The sequence below is a fragment of the Scleropages formosus genome, chromosome 4 (assembly GCF_900964775.1).
Source record: "Scleropages formosus chromosome 4, fSclFor1.1, whole genome shotgun sequence".
Taxonomy (NCBI): domain Eukaryota; kingdom Metazoa; phylum Chordata; class Actinopteri; order Osteoglossiformes; family Osteoglossidae; genus Scleropages; species Scleropages formosus.
In genome coordinates, this window is record NC_041809.1 from 30072089 (window position 1) to 30096674 (window position 24586).

The 24586-nt window shown below is 41.5% G+C and overlaps 1 protein-coding gene across 2 annotated transcripts in view; it reads right to left on the bottom strand.

Moving 5' to 3' along the window:
• The window catches only part of LOC108934457 (neurite extension and migration factor-like), an 83825-nt gene extending 59857 nt beyond the window's left edge, over nt 1-23968 (bottom strand). For both annotated transcript variants that reach the window (XR_003797633.1, XM_018752318.2), the window contains exon 1: nt 23521-23968. The gene's annotated coding sequence lies outside the window, so the exon portion shown is untranslated. The remainder of the gene's footprint in view (nt 1-23520) is intronic.
• Nucleotides 23969-24586: the final 618 nt, after the last annotated feature.

Below are 24586 nucleotides of genomic sequence, written 5' to 3' on the forward strand. Positions count from 1 at the left end.
TTAAGCCTGTGTCTCATCCGAAACAGTCTATAAAGTGTTAAGTACTTCTGTAGCACAGAAATTTCTCATAATAATACACGGGTTACCAAAGATTATAAAGTGGAAAAAAAAACACACTTCTAAAGCGACACCTCCGTGAAAGTGTCAATACAACAGTCAAGAAGCTCTTTGTCTAACAGCTTATGTTAAATAAATATATTTTGGAAAGCCACGAGCCATCATGACAACAGGGTTTAGTGACCTGCGGGTTATTTCAAAAAATGTATTAAAATGAGTCAACATTTAACAGAATTCAACTGAATGAACTGAATAAAAACTCTTATTCCCAGAGGGAAATTCTGTTTGGTTGCAGCATCATACAATGTTCAACATGCATACACACGTGTACATACACACACACACAAACAGAGACACAGACACTGACTGCACAAGGATAAATAAGTTATGTAAGCAAATACCTTATTCAGATAAATATGGAAATGCATTTACTCAGGAGATGGCATACACACACACTGACTGAAACCATTTATCCCAAGTGGGGATGCGGTGAGCTGGAGCAGGAGGCGACACACCCAGGACAGGATGCCACTCCATCGCAAGGCACCCCAAGCAGGACTTGAACGCCAGACCCACTAGAGAGCAGGTACAGGCCTAACCTGCTGTGCCACCATGTCCCCCTATGGCACACAGTGTTTAACATTAAAAGTAATGTGGATTCAACAGTGCTTATAGGCATGACTTCAAAAATATTTTGTCTCACGATGCAAATATCTGGCTTCCTCGGTTCAGTTAATGCCACCAGATTTAAACAGCTCACCATAATTATGCGTGCGCGCCACATCAGAGCATTGTATCGTTCAGCCGCTTGCGCAGAAATGCCTAAAGAACGTACCTGATTACAAATTAAGGCTATTGCAGAATAATAACTGACAAGACCCACGTACCGAACACACAGATTGTACGACTCGATGGCACTATTGTACAGATGAGGCTGCAACCCAGTGGGAACCAAGCAGACCTTAGAGCAACTGAAGATAAAACATATAAATATCATTCAGAGAGCCAAGTAGTGGATCCATTTAATGTAAAACTGCCTATTAGCTAAAAAGAAGCAGCAGGGTGAAGAAGAAGGGTCCCTCTACCTGGCAGTGGTGCACAACAGGGGTTGGCTGGTAATGGATGGAGTCCCTGGGTTAGGTTTTTCTGAACAGTCTAACTCCAGCAGTACATGGTGTGTATTGCATATTTTACAATCATACTCATAAATTCATTTTTACAGTGGCTGTTGATTCTCTCAGCCTCCTGGACCCTGGTCGCAAATGTTCAGAGGACCTGTTACATATAAGTCAACGCCAGTGTGACCAGAAGTCCACGGACATAGTGGTGTTGAACACAGATGTCTTTCCTCTTCCTTTTTTTTTTTAGTTTGGTGAAAAAGAAAGTGGTTATGAGTTATCCGATGAAATGCAGGAAGATTATTTGATTAGGTCAACATTGGATGAGACCGTATATCCTCATACGTAACAGTTACTTCTTCTTTTGAAGCCTCAGCCAATAGGAACAGTCCCTGAGGCTAGATCTTCTACGTCAAGGATGCCCAGTGGTCAGGATGACTGTTTTTTTTAACCATTTAAAGTTTGTTAGATGAAAAAAGACACCAGCATCAAAGCAATTTATCAAAAATTTCTTGTGCAATGATTGCAAATGATAATAAAAATGACAAATTTAAATAGATGAAGATTCAGACAGTTACTTGAAAACCAGGTAAATATATTTCATGTGTAAAGGTCTGAAAAATCATTGTTACGGATGACTGACTACACAAACTAACGTTCCTCACCTCCCTTTCTTGGCCATGACCATTGACCACTTTGGGTGATTCATTAAATTGTTCTCCTTTGCATGACACAAATAGGAATAAATGTGCACAAATGCATTTAATTTCTGCAGAAAAGTGGTGGCACGGTGGCACAGCAGTCTCTCAGCACCTGGGTGATGCAAGAGGATGTGGGTTCAATCCCCGCTCAGTCTGTGGGGAGTTTGCTGTTCTCCCTGTGTCTGGGTGGGTTTCCTCTGGGTGCTCTGGTTTCTTCCCACTGTCCAAAGACATGCTCTTCAGGTAGATTGCTGACTCTAAGTTACCCATAGTGTGTGAGTGACAGAAAGAGTGTGTTCCACTGATGTATGGATGAGTGACCCATTGTAAGTAGTGTATCTATATCATAACATAATGAGCGATACATTATTGACCTTAAAGTCTTCATAACACCCAATGCAAGCAAAATAATTAATTATGTCACAGTACGGATGTATAGTAAGTCACTGACTTATGAGCTTCCCACTTGCAGACTTTCAGAGATACAAACAAATCTTGGCGCACGTCCAGAAGGACCGAACCTCATGTCCAGGGTGCTTTACCCAGCCCTAAGGTGAACAACATCCCTACAGCCAAGCATTCACCGGCACTCCCGACAATCCCAGTGAAATTGCCATCGGTGCAGGGAGCTTCTTCGGACCCATTTGTGTTTACAAACCCAGCACAGTCTGTAAGGAAAACATGGCGGGACGAAGACGTGCACAACCACTGAATAAAGTTGAAATAAACAGAGAGCTGGAAAAGAAAAAGAAAATTGCAAACACTGCTAATGTAGCTCAAATAAATTGACTGGTGGAATAAAAAAAAAAAAAAAAACAATTTGAGTCAATGTTGATCTGAAAGAAAGTGACTTCTGAACAGCTCTCCAGCCTCTATCATGTTTGTAAATGAGGGCTTTGAGTTACAATATTTACATTACTTTCATGTATGCAAAAGACTCCTCTTTGTGAAAATACACCCTAAGTCCGTCAAATAAACCAAATTAATTTCTGAAAAACTGCCCATACAAAGAACATTCGGATATCAAGGCTATTCCCACTTACTGTAAAAATTTTAACAAGAAAATCAGTGAAAATTATTCATTTACCAGTGAATATAGCTGTTTATTCTTAGTGGGGCAAATGAAGTCAAGAGCCTTGCTTAAGGGTTCACAGGCAAAATTCGAACCAGTGACCTTCAGATTACATTGCTACAGCCCTAACCAGGATGCTTTCTGGTAGTTATGAGTAGTTTTTTATTTTTTTTTTTTTTAATTTTCAGTTTTTGCCAATACTTCCTTAAGCCTCCTATTTTCTTTGGGTCCACAATGAAATGAGAAGAAGCACAAAAATCAATGAAAACATGGACGTGCACAAAAGAACACAATACAGCGCTTCATGTAAACATACACACACTGTCTGTTCCCAGCATCCTTGGCCTGCACACACAGCTGTTTTTGTGCACATCTGTTGGAACCAGTTATTGATCTAAGCAGGGAGCTTAATCGGTTTCTGTGGCCAGAGACATTCCACCTCCAGTTCGGTACACGTATAGACCGCAATCCCTCACAACAAGGTCAAGAGGTATGAACTAATACCGGAATCAAAGGAAGAATACGAAAATGCCCCGTTCAAAAAAAAATTCAGCACTGAACTTATTTTCTTATGGCAAAGCTATGACATGCATCAGTAGCAAAGTTTGGGCACCAAAGACTGTGAATATACTTTAACAACCCATGTTTCCGTGTTTAGGCGGGAAGATTTGTTTATTGTGCTCTCCAGTGGGTCTGGGGTTCGAGTCCCGCTTGGGGTGCCTTACGATGGACTGGCGTCCCGTCCTGGGTGTGTCCCCTCCCCCTCCGGCCTTGCGCCCTGTGTTGCCGGGTAGGCTCCGGTTCCCCGCGACCCCGTATGGGGCAAGCGGTTCAGAAAATGTGTGTGTGTAAATAGTTGCATTATGGGAAAAATGTGAAACGTAAGTGTGCAACCACTGGGGGCACTTCTGGGGGAAATCATGGGGTGACCGTGTTTGCGACGGTGTTGAGGGAGAGCCAGTGGGTGTAGGTCCTGGAGGAGGGTCCTTGAACCAAGAGCTTATCTGGTGGTGTTCAAATAAATGTTTGAGATGCCCGCTGCCCGTGCATCCTTCTTCACCCTATCCAAATCCAGAATGCTACGTGCCACAATACATCAGTACCACTCTCATAAAATGGAAAGCTTCAAAAAGATCACCACCATATGGTAAAAAACTGATTATCTTTAAATGTGCAACATTCATGATGCTAATTGTTCTATGACATGTGCTTTATTTGCAGTAGAAGACTATCACAAGTTAATCCTAACCTATACGGAAAAGGTCGAAACAACAGCATTTGTTACCATGGATACTTAACCAGAAAGTATCTTATTTCTGTCTTGTTTTGTGAAATCATAAATCCTGAGCTTTGTATGCAGCAAGACTTGAGTTACCCAAATAACCAGGAAGTGAGAGTCTGCTGGAGACTATTTAGGTTATGATCATCTTGTATCATTGAAAATGACAGAGACTAGCTGTGGTTTGAAAAACAAATCTTGAACCCAGAGAGGTCCTACTATTGTACCCCTGAGTGAAGAGCTTTATTTCAATTGGCCCAGTGAATGCAAAGCTATATAAATTGCTGACTATTATCGATATTCCTCAATAAAGCTTTGAGGAACTTTCTCCATGGGTGGTTTGAACATCATTATCTTTAAATCCTGACCTCCAATGGACCAGTAACGACCCAGGTCTCTAAAACATTTCTCCTACTGCACGATGTCCCCTGGCACCTCATAGGCCAGCTGGTCCAGCCGTGAAAAAACAGTTATCCTTGACAAAGGCTAAATAAAGTAAAGAAAGGCCAGTGAAATCGGAATTCTCGGTTCCACATTTTAAAATACTGACAACCAGATAAGCAAGGCTATCGATATTTTAAATCTTATTGACTGAATGAATGTTCCAGACCATTGCTTATATATAGTACTTACACTGCAGTCATTCTTATTCTCCCGTGATAAACATTGTAAGCAGCAGTGCACACAGCCAGTGCCATGCGCTCTATCCCACGTCAACGCACTGTGTCAGGTCATGTCACTTCATGTCATCTGTAGGAGGTTACCACAAGAGCTAACCCTTCTCTTGCAGGGAAACCCTGGACGTCCAGGGGAGGCCGCCCACAGAAACTCAAGGAATCCCTCACTGCGGAATTGTTGCCTGCAGCGTTTTCCTTTGCGACTTTGTTTCTGCCCACAACGTACATCTAAATGGAGCCACCAAAATACTTTGAACAACAGAAAATGCTTTTGTGTGATGCTCCAGAACTTGCTTGTTCCTTGTCCTTCGAGAATATACCAATGACTTCATCCGACTTCAAACCAGAGGACACAAGAAAGAAAAAAGATGAGTTTTAATTTAACTTTAGAGGCCCAGATGCACTTTTAAATCCTTTCATACTGCTAAAACTTCCCTGGGAATATACACGGGCTCTCACGGCAGTTCTTTGAAACATATTTTTCATTTTAAATGTCACAGATTGATGATTACTTTTCCATTAAGGACAGTCATAATTATCATATTGTTTTTTGGTACTAAAGAAAATACAAATGTCTATTTAATGTAATGTAAAAGTATAAATCAGCAATGCAATTTATGTTTTGACAGAATACAATCTTTTTTAGCATTACATATATATATATATATATTTTTTTTTTTTTAATTTAAATTGGCAACGGCACAGTGACACACCATAAAGTGATGCTACATGTCAGTACCTGAGCTGTTTGGCGTAGGTTTGAATCCAGCTTATTCTCTGTGGAGTTCACATGTTCTCCCTGTGTCTGCATGGGTTTCCTCATTGTTTTCCTCATCCTCATTGTCCTCATCCAGTTGACCGATAATGTGTTCATGTGTGGCCAACCTGCAGTCGGCTGGCATTCTGTAATGAGTGTATCCCACTTAGCCTTACACCCAATCCTTCCAGGATAAGCTCAGGACCACTGTGACTTTGTTGGACAAGTGGTTAAGGAAAACGAGTCAGTGTGATATATTTGCAATTGTCAGCAAACAACTCCACAACTCGCAGAAAAACGCTAGTGTTGCTAAACTGGACCAAGAATTCATGTCAATTAATAAAATCTCTTGCAATTAAAACCCCGAAAGTTTCTCGTAGCCTCAACATGAAAGCAACAGATTAAGTTACCCAAAATCCCTAGATAGTCCTTATACCGGCAGCATTCACTTTTTCCGGGGACAGTTGGTAGCGTAGTGGATAGAGCTGCTGCCTTTGGACCTCTTCTTAGGACCTGAACCTTACCACCTGTTGAACCGATGAGTAAGGCACTTATCATAAATTGCTCCAGTAAAATTTCCCAGCTGTATAAATGGTAAATGGGTAAATAACTGTAAGTAGCTTAACACTGTAAGTTGCTATGGAGAAAAGCATCAGATAAATGTAATATAAACAGAATCTCAACTTGCCATGATTATCAAAAAGCTGCCCAGTCGAAAACGTGAACAACGAACTGTCAGAATTTTCAACTCTAAAAAATACGGAAGATCCCATTTGTGGTAATTCCGAAACATGCGTACGCACAGCTTTGGATGACAGCTTGCATATTAGGGCTGCATTGGTTTTAGATAATTTAAAATCATCTGGGGGAACAAAATATGGCACCTTAACAAGCACCGCACAGTTAAACGAGAGTAACAGTGAATGACTGCACCAATGCGAATTTATTTGTCACAATTTTAAATATATCAGAATCGGAACCAAGACATAATCAATTCGATGGTGAACATCCTTGAGTACATTATAAAATCCTAACAGAGGAGGTTCCTAACAGAAGATATTCCACTAAAGATACAAATGAGTACAAATCCTCATCTTCACCTCACTTTCCTTAATCAGACGTATTGATCTCCCGAAGCATCTTGCAAAGTGACGACGTGAACGACTTTCCGCTTTGTGAGGCTTTAGCTCTGGGCAAATTCTTTAAGAAATTATTCAGGTTTAGCTCCTGTGCATTGAGCAAAACGCATTTGCAAGGGAGGCAATTAATAGTGCTATCTCACAGAGGTCCTGGAAATCAAAGCCACTAATACCGAGCTTAAGAGTATGCAAATTTCGCCCGGCGCTCTCTCTTTGCCAACTCATCTTTAGGAACAGCAGCAATAAGATCACGGAATTCTATTCTTGCTGAGGTTTAGTTACAATGGATCATAAAAGGGCTCGCAGTGTGGCTAATTAAACAAAATGCACACGTAAAAAAAAAAAAAAAAAAAAAAAAATTATGTAGGTAGGCTTAATGAGATATTTATATGGTCTATCTGCCCCAAGAGTATTTTTAAAAAATAAAAAAATAAAAAAGTTAGGTGCTTCTATGAGATTGCCCTTTGGAGCCGAGTTATGAACGGGGTATTTACTCTGTCCCCCAAGCAACTATAATGAGGGTTACGATGCTCCGTATCCCCGTGTGTGGAACAGGGGGACAAAAAGCCAGTGTGGAGGGACGAAAAGCTATAGCAACCCTTGCAGAAATCTCTCCCAAGACATCCCTGATGTTCCAACTCCACGTCTCACGCAATGGATGAAGGGGTTGGAAGGGGTGGGTACAGGTCGGCAATCAGGTGTTGTTTATCCGCGTGCCCCTCTCCTTAAAAGCAAAGCAGATTTTTTTTTTTTTTTTTTTTTTTGACCAAGTTTGTTTTCTGGCCTGACAAAAGGCTCCAGCTGCACAGGCTTTCAGGAGAGCAGCCTGAATAGGTTTTCAAGAACCTCTCCTCCTATGACAGGGACAATGCTCAGTAAACACACAGCCCCTCTACCGCCGGCTTCGTCTCAGTCCGCACTCGCTCACCGTCTAATGCGATGGCTGTGCTGTCCATTGATTCTTCATGCATCCTCTTCACACGCTCTCCGAAAAACATACACAGTCTCGCCGAACATCGCCGATCTCCTTGCGTCACACGGAATGGCGTAACCCAAATCGCAAACTTTTTCGGTAACCTCATTTTCAAGGTTATCCAATATTCTACCCATTCAATGAGCATGAGTGCATTAGCGCTACACACACTCATGTTCACACGTAGACTTGCTTTCATCACCATATTATTTTTTTTCGCTATTCCTTGCAGCGGATTCAGATGGAGCCTCAGTGCCATACGCTCTTCGCGCAATACATACATAATACATCCGCATCGACACGGCATATGAAGAAATTAAGTATAAATGTTGCCTTTCACTTTAAGGTCAAGGCCCTTAGAAATACAGAACAAGGAGTTGTCAGGCAACCATCTCCAACACATGAAGCATATCTTTCTGACCTATAACCGTTCCCCGTTCGTCAAAACGAGTGGTTGCAAATTGACACGCAATGCAAATACAACCCAAATGGGTAAAATTTTGATTTTCTCTTTCATCCACATGACGCCTCACGTGCTGATTGTCATTCATTCCGAAGTGCATTCCCATCGAGCTGCCTTCGGTGTTTTACAGAGTCGAGTCAAACGAGGAATACACTAAATAAACCTCAGCCACCAGCGGTCAAGAATTCACGGGAGCTGCTCCGCAGAGCCGCAACTTTTCCACCGAGGGAGGGAATACAAAATGCATTAGGGTCAGCAGGGACTTGTACGAGTTACCGATTGCAACGATGAAGGTAAAGATCTCAGGAAGGCGCCGAAGAAAGCGACGCAGTCGGGTGGCTGGCACCAACTAAGTGTCATTCAGGTTTCCCTTTGTCGGGTTTTTGCCTTCCTGAATGAGTAACAGGCATTTCTCATGAACGAATATTGGACAAATACAAACAAATGAGGCGGCGAGCGGTGACTCACTGCTCTAATGAACCAGTGTATTGACTCACTGAATTCCCCCTCTGTCTGCGATGTGTGGATCCCAGCTGCCCCTCAGAATACCAATTACTGTATGCCTGTGCATCGGGAAGGGAGGGGAGGAGCAGGCCGCCAGTCAACCCCGGCAACCAGTGAAGGGCTGCGGATGCGTGCGTTCGTCAGTGCCGGAGAGGCGGCTGGTGGGTAAAAGCTCGGCAGGGGGAAAAAAAAAAAAAAAAAAAAGGAATGTGAAACAAACAGTGGGGGCGCCGCCGTGGCGGTTGCAAGTCAGCCATGTTCTGTAAAGCACATAGAAGAGCACGACACAAATAGCAGCAGCGCGAAGCCAACGTGTGCCTGAGCGTATCTGCCTCCTCCTCCTCCTCTTCTTCTTCCTCGCTCAGGCGTGCGCGTGCTCTTTACGTGGACCGCAACGGTGTCACAAAACCAGCTACGCCGGGACCCTCGATATCCTACGGGCCGTTAAACTCGCTCGGGCGCACGCGTCCAGCCGCCTCGGCGCATTTGCGACGACTGCAACGTGCAACCTCACGCTCGCAACGATGCGCTTCATTTGAGACTCGCCCTGCAAAAATACATAATTAGGGATAATAATTAGAGGCTGTTCAATAATTAGATCCTCCGCAATTCAACGTCCCCGCCTCCCTGCCATGTGACAAAATAGGAAGGCGCCACAAAGATCACTGATTTATTCAAATTTAATCTCGTCCGTGACTGAAATTGTACTGCGGGATGTATGTTATGAAGATTAAAATGCAGCGTGCCAACGTGCGTAAGCAAAAAAACAATAAAAGAAACTCTAAACCCCGACACTTTCTTTCTCCATTTCTTACCCAACTGCTTCCTCCGAATCTTCTGGTGCCGTACTGGGCGGACCAGGTGTCACAGAACCGTTTTGGTGAATGTACCAATGGTGAAAATTACGGAAGCAGTTTCCCCCCTTACAGAACTGTCAGGACACAAGCTTTCAAAGAGGCTCCTGACAACATCACATCAATGAGAATATTGCACTTCAACGCATCAGCGATGTTTAAATAACGAAAAAGAAGCCCAGGCAAGGGATAAAAACTATTTCTTTAACGGGAGAGAATCACATCTTAACCAGATCTTAATTCAGGGGTTGCTCCACGTGTGACGTCACCCCCTGCCCCAAACAAAAATAACGTGCCAGGAAAGCAGACCAATAACGCGGAGAGGCTTGTGAGCTGTGGCAAAATCCGTCACACGATCAAAGAGCAGTAATTGATTTTACGAGAGTAAAGCCAGGGGTCTCAGAGGAACTGTGCCTCTTCTCTGCATGGAAATGGCGACAGCAGCTCCCTCAGCAAACTCCCTTTATTAAAAATTTAATTAATATTTATCCAGTATTAAAGCCTTGCTTAAGACTGAAACTACGTAGAGGGGTGAAAGAATCCCCAGACAGGGTGTTTTAGCGGGAGGGTGGGTGGAGGGGACAATGGAGATCATTATTCTACCTCGCACAGAAGATTCCTCAAATAATGAAAAAGACAAAGTTGGATATAGGAAGACAGACAAATGCATGGGAACACTGCACAAAACAAAAGCAAGACATTTTCCTACCTAATACCCAACAGCTCTGTAGAAATGCAGGGAATTTATAGCTGGAATAGAAAATATGTGGTGCAGGGATCATGACAAACAATAAATGCAAAATTTTTTATCATCAATAAAAGGTAGAAACAGTCATTTCAGGTGTAAATATGATATGTTAGTGTTATCATTATGAGGAATAACAATACGTTTTATTTTGATATATTTCCAGAGACATTTTTCATTCGGGAACACGTTTTTTTCCTCCATAACAAATAATCGAAATTTGATGCCCTCGGAATGTGCATTCGCCTAACACGATTGTTTCACGGAACAAACTAACCTTGTTATGGGAGGGACGATGTATTGCGCAGCACGTATAACAAATCATAAATGTGTGTCTAAATAAACTGTTTCACTCAATAATTACACACGTTGTCTGAAACCGCTTGTCCCGAGCAGGGTCGCGGCAAACTGGAGCCCAGGACATCAACCCAGGGTGGAGGGGACACCGGTCCGTTGCAAGGCACCCCAAGCAGGATTCGAACCCCAGACCCACCAGAGAGCGGGACCTGGCCAAACCCGCTGCAGCACCGCACCCCCTAAACAAGGTCTGAATTCATGTGTACCAAATCCAGTATTTTGCAGTGTATACCCTGAACATCTTTAGCCACGCAAAGAGTGGTAAACCCAGTTGCCATACTCGCCTTTAGTCAAAGGAGCTATGCAATTTTTTTTTTTAAGAAGGGGGGGACATATTGCACATAGCGGCTTTAATGTTGTATCATGGGAACCCCCTAGAAGAAGAATAAATTCATTCAACAAAACTTAAGACAAACCTCAAAACTCAACTACAAGGTAGATCAACACAACGCTTCACATGCCCTTTAAATATTCATATGCAGCAGTTGTGTTAGAAAATGGCCAGATCTTAGGATGCCGTCATTTAATCCAAAATCCTCTCTGTGCGCTGAACAGAACTGAAAGAATCTAACACCAGTGCAGGAATCAATTCATGGCTTGCTTACTTTTCTAAAGAGACAAATAAAGTAACTACAAGGTGCGTGTAACACAACAACAGGATAGCTATAATCATCAGTTTTTTTTTTTTTTTAACAGGACATGCATAGGTAGACAAAGCAAGGGAAAAGGCCCTGTTCAGTTTATACAATATACTCTGCTGTTAAGTAGGGTACTTATGTGACCGGCTTTAGTAAAATACGTATCTTGTTTAAAGTCTTTAAAAGGGTAGCCTGATAGCTATGCAAACAGGATAGATGAAAACTGTCTGCTATGCAACCAGAACCATATAACAGACTTTCAGTCATCTTGAAGTCAGAAATAAGCCTAATACACACATTTTAATGCAGTAAACTACTCTATATTTATTAAGCTTGCCGACTCTTTTCTCCAAATTGACTTACAACGTTAAGGTATTTACCCATTTATACAGCTGGGTAATTTTACTGAAGCAGTTCTTAGGGTAAGTACCTTGCTCAAGGGTACAGTAGATAGATGTGGGAATTGAAACTGTAACCTTTGGGTTCAAAGGCAGTCCCAATGCTTTTCTCCAAAGTGACTCACTATGCTAAGCTACCTACAGTTATCTACTCATTTATACAGCTGGGTAATTTTACACGCACAATTTAGTGTAAATAGCATGCTCAAGGTTACTATAGCTGGAAGTGGGATTTGAACCTGTGAGCTTTGGATCCAAAGGCAACAACTCCAAAGACTACATTACCAGCTGTCCCAGTACTATAATGAAAAATCTGCAACTTTTAAAAGATATTCTTTTATACTCTCAACAACTTTTATTCCAAAAACAAATTTCGTTTCATATTAAAATATTTAATTTTCACCAAAACACTGGACTTTCACTGATTAACAGACATCTTCTCCTGACTCAGATAAAAACAAAAAAATAAAAAAATTCAAGCACTATCACAAAATTATAGCTCAGTCACACAAACTGTGCGACTTTGAAACCACCGCCTGCTTATCGGCCGCATGGTAGCCTTATGTATGGTAATTCTGTCACTTCAAAGTAACCCTAGTTCAATGACTTCATACATTTCTCCTCTTTTTGTACATTTTTAAAAATGTTTGTTTTTTCAGCACTTGTGAAACTTTATATATTTTGTTTTGCGGAAAATTACTTATAATTATGACTTCTCAAAGTCAATATGGTAATATGTGACATCTTTCAGTGTCACAAAGAGTCTGCAGAAGCGAAGAGGCTTAGAAAAATTTGCAGTAAGTCTTTAAAAACAAACTTGAAATTTAAAGAATTTAAAGTGTCCATGTGGTGTTCAGCACCCAACGATGATTTATTTGTAGATTCTCTTTATGTAGGACTTTGTGCTGTCCATGACGTTGCTTGTATACGCTGAAGGGTGTGCAGTTATGGGATGGCTATTCTTTGACAGTATTTTGCAAGTTCTGTTATTTTCTCCCATGAATGACTACCAGGTAGAAGTCACTTCCTAGGGTTTCAAAAAAGTAAAAGACTATTATTTATTGGTATTAAAAGAAACTATTCAGGCAACCTTAAGTTTCAATAATATAATGGAGTACCTGCTTATAATTTGATGATTTGAGTCTTCGCAAACCTTTTCTGACCTCTGAGGCATTCACGTTTACATTTATTTTGCTTTTCCACAAAGCAAAGTAAATCTCTGAGAACAATACAAAAACTGGGCATTGCACACCCCTCTCTTTCTGTTCATATTCATCTGTACAACAAGCATGAGATGCATCTTCAGTCCAGATTTTTTCAAAAATCATAGAATTATGAGGTCTTTATTGTGCATCATTAATATTTTTAAACAACTGCATTAACAACACAAGTTAAGAACACTGTAATTCTTTGACGGATTTGGGTAAAACACACCCCTCAAGAATTTGTGAAAAATGACTGTAAACCGTTGATCAACATTCCAGTTTATATAAAATACATTTTAATAACATACTGTATTTGCCTACCTTTAATTTAAATACACAAACTTAATGTTACACAATCATGGAACCAAAGACAAAAATAATATTTTGTTCAAAGACAACAGCTATGGGCACAGAGACTGACCTCTGGGCAACAGCAACAGGGCAAAGGAGAAGAGCTCTTTCTTGGAAAAACTTCCTCTAAGAGGTATAACAATAAAAGCAATCACTTTTAAACGAACCTTCGGCGGGACTGCAATACAGATAACCAGTGTTAAAGAAATGGTGAAAGAGACAGATTTAACACTAACAGCAAAGCCAGTAAAACAAAAAAGTAATAAAGCTAGAAAGTGCAACAAAAAAAGTGTCAACAAACATTCCCAAAATAGGTCCTTAAATAGAATAAATCACTGAAAAAGAAAACTTGAGCAACAAGTTGACCAAGGGCATAGAAGAACATAGAAGCACAGCTCAAAAGCTTAATGCTGATGTTTCCACACCATCTGCAAAGGAGGATCAGGACTGATTTTCTTCTGATGAGGGCAAGCTGAATTTAGAACGCTGAGTTAGAGTCCCAGCAACAGGAATCCAGGATGATACTCAGCAAGGTGATGGTAGCATTGTGGTGAACATTTATAATCCTGCCACCTGGCCAGATGTTCCAGACGATGAGACCAGAGATCATTTAATGGAACACGTGCCCACAAAAGTAATGAAATTTGATTTCCCCGAAGACCAAGGTAACAGACACCCTTGAGGGGTTTTATACCAGTGGCACGAGCCACGTGGAGACACCACCAGTTTGGTTCTCAGAAAGGTAGAAAATTCAAGACTGTACTTGCAATGGTAAAAACACAGCTGCACAGCAGGATTTCCAAAACATAGGAAAGGATGACATTAAACACTTGTGGCTTGGTGTTTAATATTAAATGCCATTAATTCCCACTCGTTTGTTCCTTAGGTGTTATGTAGTCAAAGCTATGCTAACAATAAGGAAAACGCTGAACATAAACTTGAAGATAAAACTGCAGTTTCGCTGCAGTGCCCTGACAGCCCGGTCCACTTTAGGCCCTACATCAATATTCCAAGAGCGTGCATGAACAAACTACCTAAATAAATTTTACATAAACCTGGGAACCATTTTATGCCAACCCATTATCATAGGTGCCTTAAGATTTCCCCGATCAGCGTGAGCAAACTGTGAAAAGTGACACTGAAGTCTGCTGCATTAAATTTGACTACAGAGCACTGCTCCTATTAAAAGCATGCGCAATTAAATATTGAACAAGGTTATAGGTTACAGGTAGTCCCTTAGCAGGTACAGTAGTTATGCACTTGTTGCATTTTGCATTGGCATCATCAGCTGGTTAAAAATGAAGTATCGAGAGCATGAGTGGCCAGAAAGTTCAGTTTTGGTCTCATCTAACCATAGCACCTGGCCCCCCAGAAAATTCCAAAGGCATCTGGCAAATTCCATGCACTTCTGTTTGTTCCTTGTTGTCAGAAAGATCTCAGTACATTTGTTTTCAGGAAAGAGATGCACACAAAGAAAAGCATACCATACCCAATGCGAAATATAGAGGAAGATCAATGATATTGGTAGGCTGTTTTCCTGACAGTGGCCCTGGGGCCCTTGTTAAGATCAATGGCATAATGAACTCCACAAACCATAGGCATATACTGGCTGGAAACCTGGTTACCGGTGCTAATCAGCTCCAGCTCGGATGGAGGTGAACCTTTGACACACGATTTCCAAAAATTCTGAAACCATTTCTGAGGAAAAACGCTGCTTTGCACATGAATATTTGCTCTGAAAGAAGTATATTGAATTTCTTCTGACTTTTTTTTTTTAGTCATTACATGTAGCAGTTCCTTCTTGCTCACTTTTTTTGTCCATCTTTATCACAGGTGAGGTCAGTATTCCTGAGAATTTCAAATAAATTAAAATCTCAAATCAGGGTAAATATTACTTTTAATTGAAAAGTTGTATGAAAACTGTAAGGTCCACAGACCCCTTTTCCTATAAATATATAAGCAGTCAGATTATAACCTGACCACAAACAAAATGACATACTTGCCTCCATCCTCGGTTATTTCCTACAGTTCAATTTAGGAAAACAAGGAATATCATTTTAACATTAGGTATTAAACCACTGGTATAACATCTTACTGAACTTAATACACACACACACGCACATTTTCAGAACCGCTTGTCCCAGACGGGGTCGCGGGGAACCGGAGCCTACCCGGTAACACAGGGCGTAAGGCCAGAGGGGGAGGGGACACACCCAGGACAGGACGCCAGTTCGTTGCAAGGCACCCCAAGCGGGACTCAAACCCCAGACCCACCGGAGAGCAGGACTGCGGTCCAACCCACTGTGCCACCGCACCCCCTTGAACTTAATACTGATGTAAAAAAATAATACATATAATAATGCAGCTTTGACAAATCTCATTTAGGGAAGACTTATTAGGGCAGGAGGCTAGAGAAGCTCAAGATGTAAGCTGCCATAATGCAAAAAAGCAATCATGAAGTAATAAAACAAATACCCTTCATCAGTTAGGAAAACGTTATTAAGACTTCCACTGATTAAGTGGCTACCTGAAACGACTGTTTTACAGTTCTGGTTGTGGTCTTTATGCTTTCACACCTAGAGTATATTCTGATATAACTGCAAATTAATGACAAAGTAGCACATTCAGAAATAGTAGCCAACTGTCCTCTAAACACAAGCTGCAGTTATTCATGGTTTATTTTAAATCAGAAAAATGTTCAGGTGACCATGAATTCCAAAATATTTATATCAACATAGCAAACCCTGTTTCTGTCTGTATTGTGGCATCAAAAAAATCTTACATTTCTTTAATACAGAAATTAGAATATATTAAAATATATTACAAATAGAAAGTCTCACCTAGTACCTTTACCCAATGCCCATAGCACAATATACACATCTTTGTTATAATGTGAATCTTGTGATTTTTTTTTTTTTTTTAAGAGATGTCAGTTATAAATATTGACACAAAGTTCACATAGTTACCTGCACATATCAAAATAGGATTTAAGAACCCATTTCTGTTCTACCAAGGTACCATCTACTGTAGGGAATTCAAAATAACAATATAGATGCAAGTGCTAACTTGTATATTTGCTCCAAAATTGCAGCCCAAAAAAAAAAAAAAACTTGCCTCCACTTTGTCCAGAGTTTAATTAAAAATTAAAACTGGGTACCGAGCAGATAACAAATGCTCAGGAGCCCACCCACTAACCATTTGTCTGGATAATTGTGTCCAAAGAAAGAGGAGTTTTCTGGGTATACGTGTCAATCCCCCGCACCCTACCTGGCTACCACTGCAGAGACTGAGCCCTTCCAATTTTTCGGTAGTAGAAAGGAGCCAAACTGTGAATGATCGCAGCTGAATGTCTTAAAGTAGCCTGTATATGATGGCAGCTGACAAACTGGCTTTAGCAGAGAAGCACAAACATACACCTGAACTTGGCATAGTGTTGAAGAGCAGTCAACGCATATTCAAAACCAGTTGTGACTCCAGGCAAACGTTCAGAGACATTTCCTTACTGTAAATGTTTAAGGGAGAAAAAAAAAAAAAAAAACTATCTGCAAGCACCTCTCCTTTGACTAATGCTGCATTAGAAAATTATAATCAACCAACTAATTCAATGCATCCTGAAAATTAGCTGAAGAAATGAGTGAAATGTAAGGAGTGCAGCGGCACTTCTAGCCGAGCCCCCAAGTGCCTGTCAAAGGGACCAGCCCGGTCGCACATGCTTGTGTATGCTGCATTTCCCTACCTGTTGTAAAAGAACGACCAGATTACTAGGGCCATAAGAAGTGTCTAAGAAAATGTTCAAAATGTTTGTGCTTGTTGAACACAGAACCATACTTTAAAAACAACTAAACCTTTAAAAAGATGCATAAAACTTTAATTCCTTGACTGTGTAAAGAGAAAAAATATAGAGAGTTTACACCAATTTTAATGGAAATTCTAACACTGCTGCTGTAGCTTTCAAGAGAATGTAAGTTGGAGGAACTCCAGAGCAACCTTTTGTTCAGCTTCCATTAATACCCTTTTTGGCCTTCTCCACCCCCAAACTGCGCCAGAGCGTTAAACTGGAGACTTCAGCTTCAAGGGGCGAACAGTACAAAAGCCTCCTGTCAGTCCCAAGCCCTCCTTTAGCCAGTGACGTGTCTTTGGAAATAACAGCACCCCCACCTCTCCACCTCCCAAGAGGACATGTCCTCATCGAATCCCTCTGAAAAGGTCCAAATACACACAGCTTGACGCTCCACGGCTGCAGTGGTCATGTTTTCTTTGAGACTCAATGTCTATGCCAAAGCTTATCTGTGAATGCATTTTCTTTTTTCTTTCTCCAACATGAATCAGCATATGCCAGCAGAGCATACTTAAGATGTACCTTTCAACATCGTAATGAATTTATTGTACATCAGGCAAGAGAATGAAAGAAAAGGCTTATCGTGGAAGAGAGGTGACATCCCACAAGGTCACAGGTACGAAGGAGTCATCTTACAAACATGAGAGTATCAAGGCTACATATGAAAATACTGTCTCTGTATTTCCCAGCACAAAAGAAAAAGTGAACAAAACTGAAAACCTTGCTACCCCGTCCAGTCCTCATATCCTGTCTGTACAATCTACCAGCACTTTTTACTGATGTTTGTAAATATTGTTCACAATAACTAACACTTTCATTTGATCTGCTACTTGCTATTAGAAGAAACATTGCAAGGAAAATGCAGGACACAATTGGCATTAGTCATTCAGGGATTAGTCCCTTGGTGGTTCTGATTGTGCAGGTCTATCAAATAACTGTGAGAAAAATAATAACAATGAGAAATAAATGTTGATTAAACGCATAAAAATTACACTAAACTACCAGGAACTGTAGCAGTTTGGAGGACCCCTTTCTTACTACACGGTATGCCTGAGTACACGCACAAAATAAGCCATGAAAAAATATTCAGGTAAAAGGACACCGCAAGATGTGCAATCAACGCCTTTGCCAAGTATCCACAGGACAAAGGAAACAATTCCAAGCCACCTAGAAGCAAGGGCAAAGGGAGGGAGGAAGCAGGCGTGTAGTTTGGGCTACTATTTGCAGTTCACCGGGAGTAAGGCCAGCCCCTATTATAAGTGACGAAGTAGCCATAAAGGGCCCTCAGTCACACAGTGGGACCCACTTTCTGTGACTTTCCAAGAGACGAGGAATATGGCACAACATACTGAATGTGCTTTACAGTAACAACATCTCAATTATTTGGAGAAAGACTACCACACAAAACATTTTCTGCTGCCTATGCTATACTTACAACCTACTTCTGTCTTATAGGACCCTCTTGTTGCAACTGCCGATCATTTTCACTTTTGGCACCATCCATCATACCTTAAACCATGGGCAATAAACATGCATAGCTGTATTAAAGATTTCACAGCTGGTAGCATAGCGGTTAGAGCTGTTGCCTTTGGATCCAAAGGTCACAGGTTTGAATCTCAGCTCCAGCTGCAGTACCCTTGAGCAAAGTACTTACTCTAAACTGCTCGAGTAAAATTACCCAGCTGTATAAATGAGTAAAAACTGTAAGTAGCTCAATGCTGTAAGTCACTTTGGAGGAAAAGTGTCAGATAAATGTAATGTAAATATCAAGCTAATGAAACTTTCCAAAATCCAAAACTTTCATCAACAACACAATCATCACCAATGCGTTCTCTTCTGCGCCCATCCCCTCCTCCATAATCGCACTCATCAAGTACACTTGACCTCTATGAATTGGGGAGCCTGAGACGACTACTAGTGAAATCCCTGGATATGTATGCAGCACATCTCTGAAAGAAACTATCTTAAAACAGGGGTACACTAAATCAAATCATTATGAAAATGTGTTTGTATTTCACTTCACGCTGAATTCACCTAATGCATGAAACCAACTTTACATAATGTAAGCCATGCTCACTACTGCTGTACATAAACCACAATTATGACTATTGAACCGATTTTAAAATTAAATAAGTGTATAGCAATATTCTTTGTCGATTGAATAGAATAACAAATTAGATAAATTTAAGTAGCCTGTCAGCCTGTGGTAAAAACTCTGCCTGCTAACCTAGGTCGACTATGAGCAAAGGAGGTTTGAGTATCAGCAAACCTGCTCGGGACAATCCCGACTGATGAAAAAAAAAAAAAAATCAAAAGCAAAAAAGCATTAGTTTCAGGTTGCATAGATCAACAACAAAGAACCACACACAGACAAATTACTTTTAACAATATGTAGCTAGCTCTCTATTAGTTTTTATATTATGACAAACATTAGTAACTGAGGCAATCTGGCAAGATAGAACACTTAGCAAACGCCTTGTAATACTGCATTTCTGTAGGGGTTAATGAAGTAATCAGGTTAGTTAATAATCTCCTGTTACCTTTATGTAGTGATTTTTTTTAAGTATTTAATTGCTTAAATTAATTACTGTTACCAGAATACTTGAAAACTAGTTTTATGACTAGTATATCTTTACGTGACCAATTCCAACTTTTAACAAAGCCATCACAGAGGCCTTTGCATCATGATCAATGATATGACAGGCTAACAGTTGTCATATGATGTTGATCTGGTCACAGAGGAAGTAAAGAAAATAAAGGTACAGAACTGGCACATTTGGCAAACTTTTCTCATTTGCTGAGCCCAGCTGATCGAACCTGACATTTTTTACGGCAAATTATGTCTATTGAGGACAGACCATTTTTAAAAGCATTTGCTTATTTTTTTTGTATTTTGTCCATAACTTGATGTGGCAGGACCTCTTTCCAAGATCTTGCCAAGAGTCCCACGAAGGCTACGTCTGATCCTGACCAGAAGTTATCCCAGACTTAGGGAGAGCCATCAGTGGGGTTAGAAACGTGCTGGAAATCTGTGTCATCAGTTAGGTCACTGACCTAATAAACGAAAGGACACCGCCTTGGAAGTAAAAGGAGGTGCTGCTTCATGTCCAGTAGGAAGTACTGTTGTTTTACTGCATACAGCTTTAAAATTCATTTACAATTCTTTCACTGCACAAAAAAATGCTTTTCTAAATAACTCGCTGCAAAAAAGACTAAAATCTGTTCATTCTAAATCAAAGAATAATCATAATAATAAGAGGAAAACAGGCTTTTCATAACATTATTATTAACAGCAACATGCTTGTTACAAGAAGCCTTAGTTTTCTTCTTACATTCAAAGAATATACAGCAGGAGCAGCTGGTAGAGTAGTGGTTAGAGCTGCTGCCTTCAGACCCAAAGGTTGCAGATTTGAGTCTCACCTCCAGTTGTAGTACCCTTGAGCAAGGTACTTACCCTAAATTGCTCCAGTAAAATTACCCAGCTGTGTAAGCATCAGCGAAATGAATAAATGTATGTATGGATGTAAAAGGCAAAGCAAAAAGGTTTGTTTGAAAAATACAGTATCTTCTGTGCAGTTATGCCCTGATCACTGAATGAGCATAAATTTAGATGACGGAACGCTCACTTCAAATAGTTCAAGGAGCCTCCTCCCACACGCCCCCCGGCCACAAAAAGCAACCAAAGCACCAAACAGGCCCCCTAGGACTTTACCACTTCGATCAATTACTGCATGCAGCTACTGCCATGGCACACCCCAAGGCAGCAAGACCCCTCTGCACTGGGATTAGCAGGCTATGGTAGGAGGCAGGTGCAACAGTCATTTCTGCCATCTAGGACTATCATTCATCCCCAAGGACCATCTCCTTTACAACACGCCTTGTGCGGTCTGCAACCATGTGACTTTTGGTCATCCTCAAGTTCTGTTGTTGTTAAGGGACTTTACAAGAAAGTTGTTCATTCAAGTCCCAAGATATTATTTTCCTTGAGCACGATGTTTAACCCGAACCGCTCCGAAAAATGACCCACTGCATAAACAGGGACAATTTGAAGATAATTTGACAAGTCTGCAAAAAAAAAAAAAACTAAAAGAATAACTGATAAAAATGATAAACATGGCTTGACGCTCTTGCAGCGTTTTACCGTTTGTGGTTTGTCTTGTAAAAACTAATCGCCGCAGGACCAAATTCTAGACGAAGACCGACGACGGAGCACCTTCCAAATTGCTTGACATTAATTCAAGCCGCGCAAAAAGTCACCGAACACAGCCACTAAAGAAAACAAACATGCTTTAGCAGCATAATTTAACGTGATGCTGTTTGTACAGCTCCTGTTCGATGCAATCGGACACAAAGCGCCGACGCGGTCTTCGTAAGCAGCCTTGACAAAATAAAAGTAATGTGTTGTACAAGCTGTATTAATAAGAGAAGCCCAGCCTGTTGTAACTTATGAAGTACATTCCCAGACCAATTTTCCTAGTACATGTGCAGCCTAGAAACAATCCCAGGCCCCCTCCGCCCAGAGAATAGGACCAAAAGTCAAAATGTATTTCAGGAACGCCTGTTAATGAGGACCTTCAATCTCCGGAACGGCGGCAAACGGTCCGCACTGTTGAATCAATCAATGGCTCCTTTTCAAAATGGCTGGCACAACCCCTCGGAACAAGGCCGGACACTTGGCGTGTCGCTGACCTGCAGCTACGCAAGAAACAACAGCCCTCGAACCCTCGAACCCAGACCTCGGCGATGGCCGGCGAAGACCCAACGCCGCACCTGAAACTTACTTCACCAGAATTTCTCCAAAGGGTTGCCAGTTTCCATTGGGAACCCCAAAAAGACAGTCAACAAACGTACAATTTCCCCTCTAACATCAACAAAGTATCTACCTGTCCACCTATCTACGTGTAAAAATGTGCGTGAAGCAAGAATTTTATTTTTTCTTTCAAAAAAAGCTGTAGCAAACCTGCTACTACAAGTAGCCTGTGCCCATCGCCAACCAACCTGCTGCAATACACGAAACTAGCAATATTATACATTAAATTCAGGTTTTTAAAGAAAATTAATTAAAAAAAAAAAATCTGTAGTAGTACAAGCTCTGCTATACCATAGTAAAGGCAGCCAGTCAGTGCAGTGAAAGGAATCATGATCACGTTCCCCGAGCTGCACTTCACGTACTACAGCGGCCAGTGTGAGTAATCTCTCATTTAACACGGCACCACAGCAAACAAATACATTCAACACTGCATATTATCCGCCCCTGGGCCCTTCAACCTTCAATAAACTGAGGTAAAAAAAAAAAAAAAAAAATGCACCAAAAGCGAGTCTGACGCCCAAAAAAAAAAAAAAAAAAAGACCAGTTGCAAAATCCGCATAATTCGACACTAGGGCTGCGTTGCCTTTTAGCAGCGCACACAAAAACAATACACTCATCCGTAGCGTTACTAGCGACGCCACTACCACTTACTACGATTGCTGCTGCAACTACTCGTGATAATTCGCAAAAAGAGCCATTTCCAAAAACTTGCTGGCGACCAAAAGCCTCCCGTTTGCTGCCGAGACGGCACAAATGCTAAGAGCTAAAGGATAGCAGCTGTCAGGGAACTAAGTTATATTGATGACACCATAAAATTTGTAGTATCCGCTAAAAATAATTATTCTAACTCCGAGGCGGGGGGGGGGTGGCAAGGTGTCTCGTGCTGCACGATTACCCCTTCCGTGTTATTTTGGGTTTAATGTAAAAAGTAAACAATTATAAAGCGGTGGCGGTGTGAATTAAATGAGGCACGTTGGTTGGTTTCCCATCGCTGGACGGAGCCACACAGTGAGTAGTAGTAAAAAAGGTCGTCGGATGCGATGCCAAAATGCAGAAGGTTAATACTGTCCGACCATGTTTCTCGGCTGACAGAAAAAGAAAAAGAAAAAAAAAAAAAAAAATCCATTTACAACGGGGCAGAATACATTTTTTTTTTTCTTCCTCGGGAGAAAAGTCGTCTAACTCAGCCAGCCAACGTATTCGTGTATCTGTATCATCATCATCATCATCATCATGCACATCCATCCACCACATTCGAACGCGACTTCTGCTTCGCCGTTTCGCCTCGCCTCACGGGGACGATGATGCTCTGGCACTTTGCGAATTGTGCCTGTGTAGTAAATAAATGGTGCCCGAAAGTGGCTGCATTTTTTACAGCGGCGACGGTAAGACCGCACCGGCGAACCCATTTATTAAACACACCACTGGCGTCTCCCCGAATCGGCTACGCTATTTCTGTGCGGCGCACAAAAATAAACGCCCCCCTTTTCTCGAATGCAGCCGCGGCGGCTCCTCGCTGTAATAACGTGCTCGCGCGTTTCCGCCGCGCTACACGCCGAACGGCAGCGCATTGACACAACTTACCTTTTAAAACACCCGAAGTGCGCCCCTTTTTCCCCCGTTAGCAGGGTCCCGCCTGCGGCGATTTTTTTTTTTTTCTTCCTCCCAAATCTGTCTTTTTTCCTCCCCCTCAGTGCACGGACCTCTCCATGTTTTTCTAAAGCCCGGACTTCCAGTATCAGCAGGTGGACGCGCCTCTCAGTGATGGAGCCAGCGCGTTCCTTCCCCCCCAGCACTCCATTTTATATTACAACATTCTTCGTATTCCAAGGAGGAAAAATAAAACAAAAACACGGGGACTTCAAGCATTCCATTCCCGCACGATTTCATGCTTTTCGCATACACACATTCTCTCGTTTGTTTTCCGCCGCCTACTATAAAGTGCTCGATGCAGCCATTGTTACGTCGTATCGGTTTTTTTTTTTTCTTTTTTCTTTTTTTTTTTTTTTCCTTCAGCTGTGTTCCCGTCGCAGACGACGGGCGCACGCTCGTCCGCTGGTTTGCTACTTCCCCCCCGCCCCCCTCCGAGTTGTCATAAAGAGCGCGCCCACCGAAAGCGAGCGAGGCCGCGCACGGCGCTGTGGACGCGCTGGGCAAACAGGCGCTCTTTTCTCCCAAAGCGAGTGAACTGGATGTCCAGGCACACCGACTGCATGAAGCAGTGGTGCATGTATTTACACTACAAACGTTTTTTAAAAAAAAAAAAAAAAGAAAAATGATACAGTGTATTTTGACTCAAATACAAAGCAGATGTTTAGGGAGAGACTTCGAAGCTGAAGAAAGAAAAGAGCATATAATAAAAATGACAGCTTGCTGTGATTGTAATTATGTACTTATGACACTTGAAGCGACCTGATGATAGCGCCCTGGGCCTACATTATCTATTTATTTCTTCATTGATTGATGGATTCGTTCCTTTCTTCGTTCTTTTTTGGCTAACGCTTTCCGAACAACAGGATTCCTCTCTATCGGCGCATCATGTTTGGACCAATTCACTGCAGTGTTTATCACACCCTTTTTTAGAGGCAATGCTATTCATACAGAATGTAAATTTATTCTCTGTGGAGACCGTGGCTCCTGAATCCCGTCC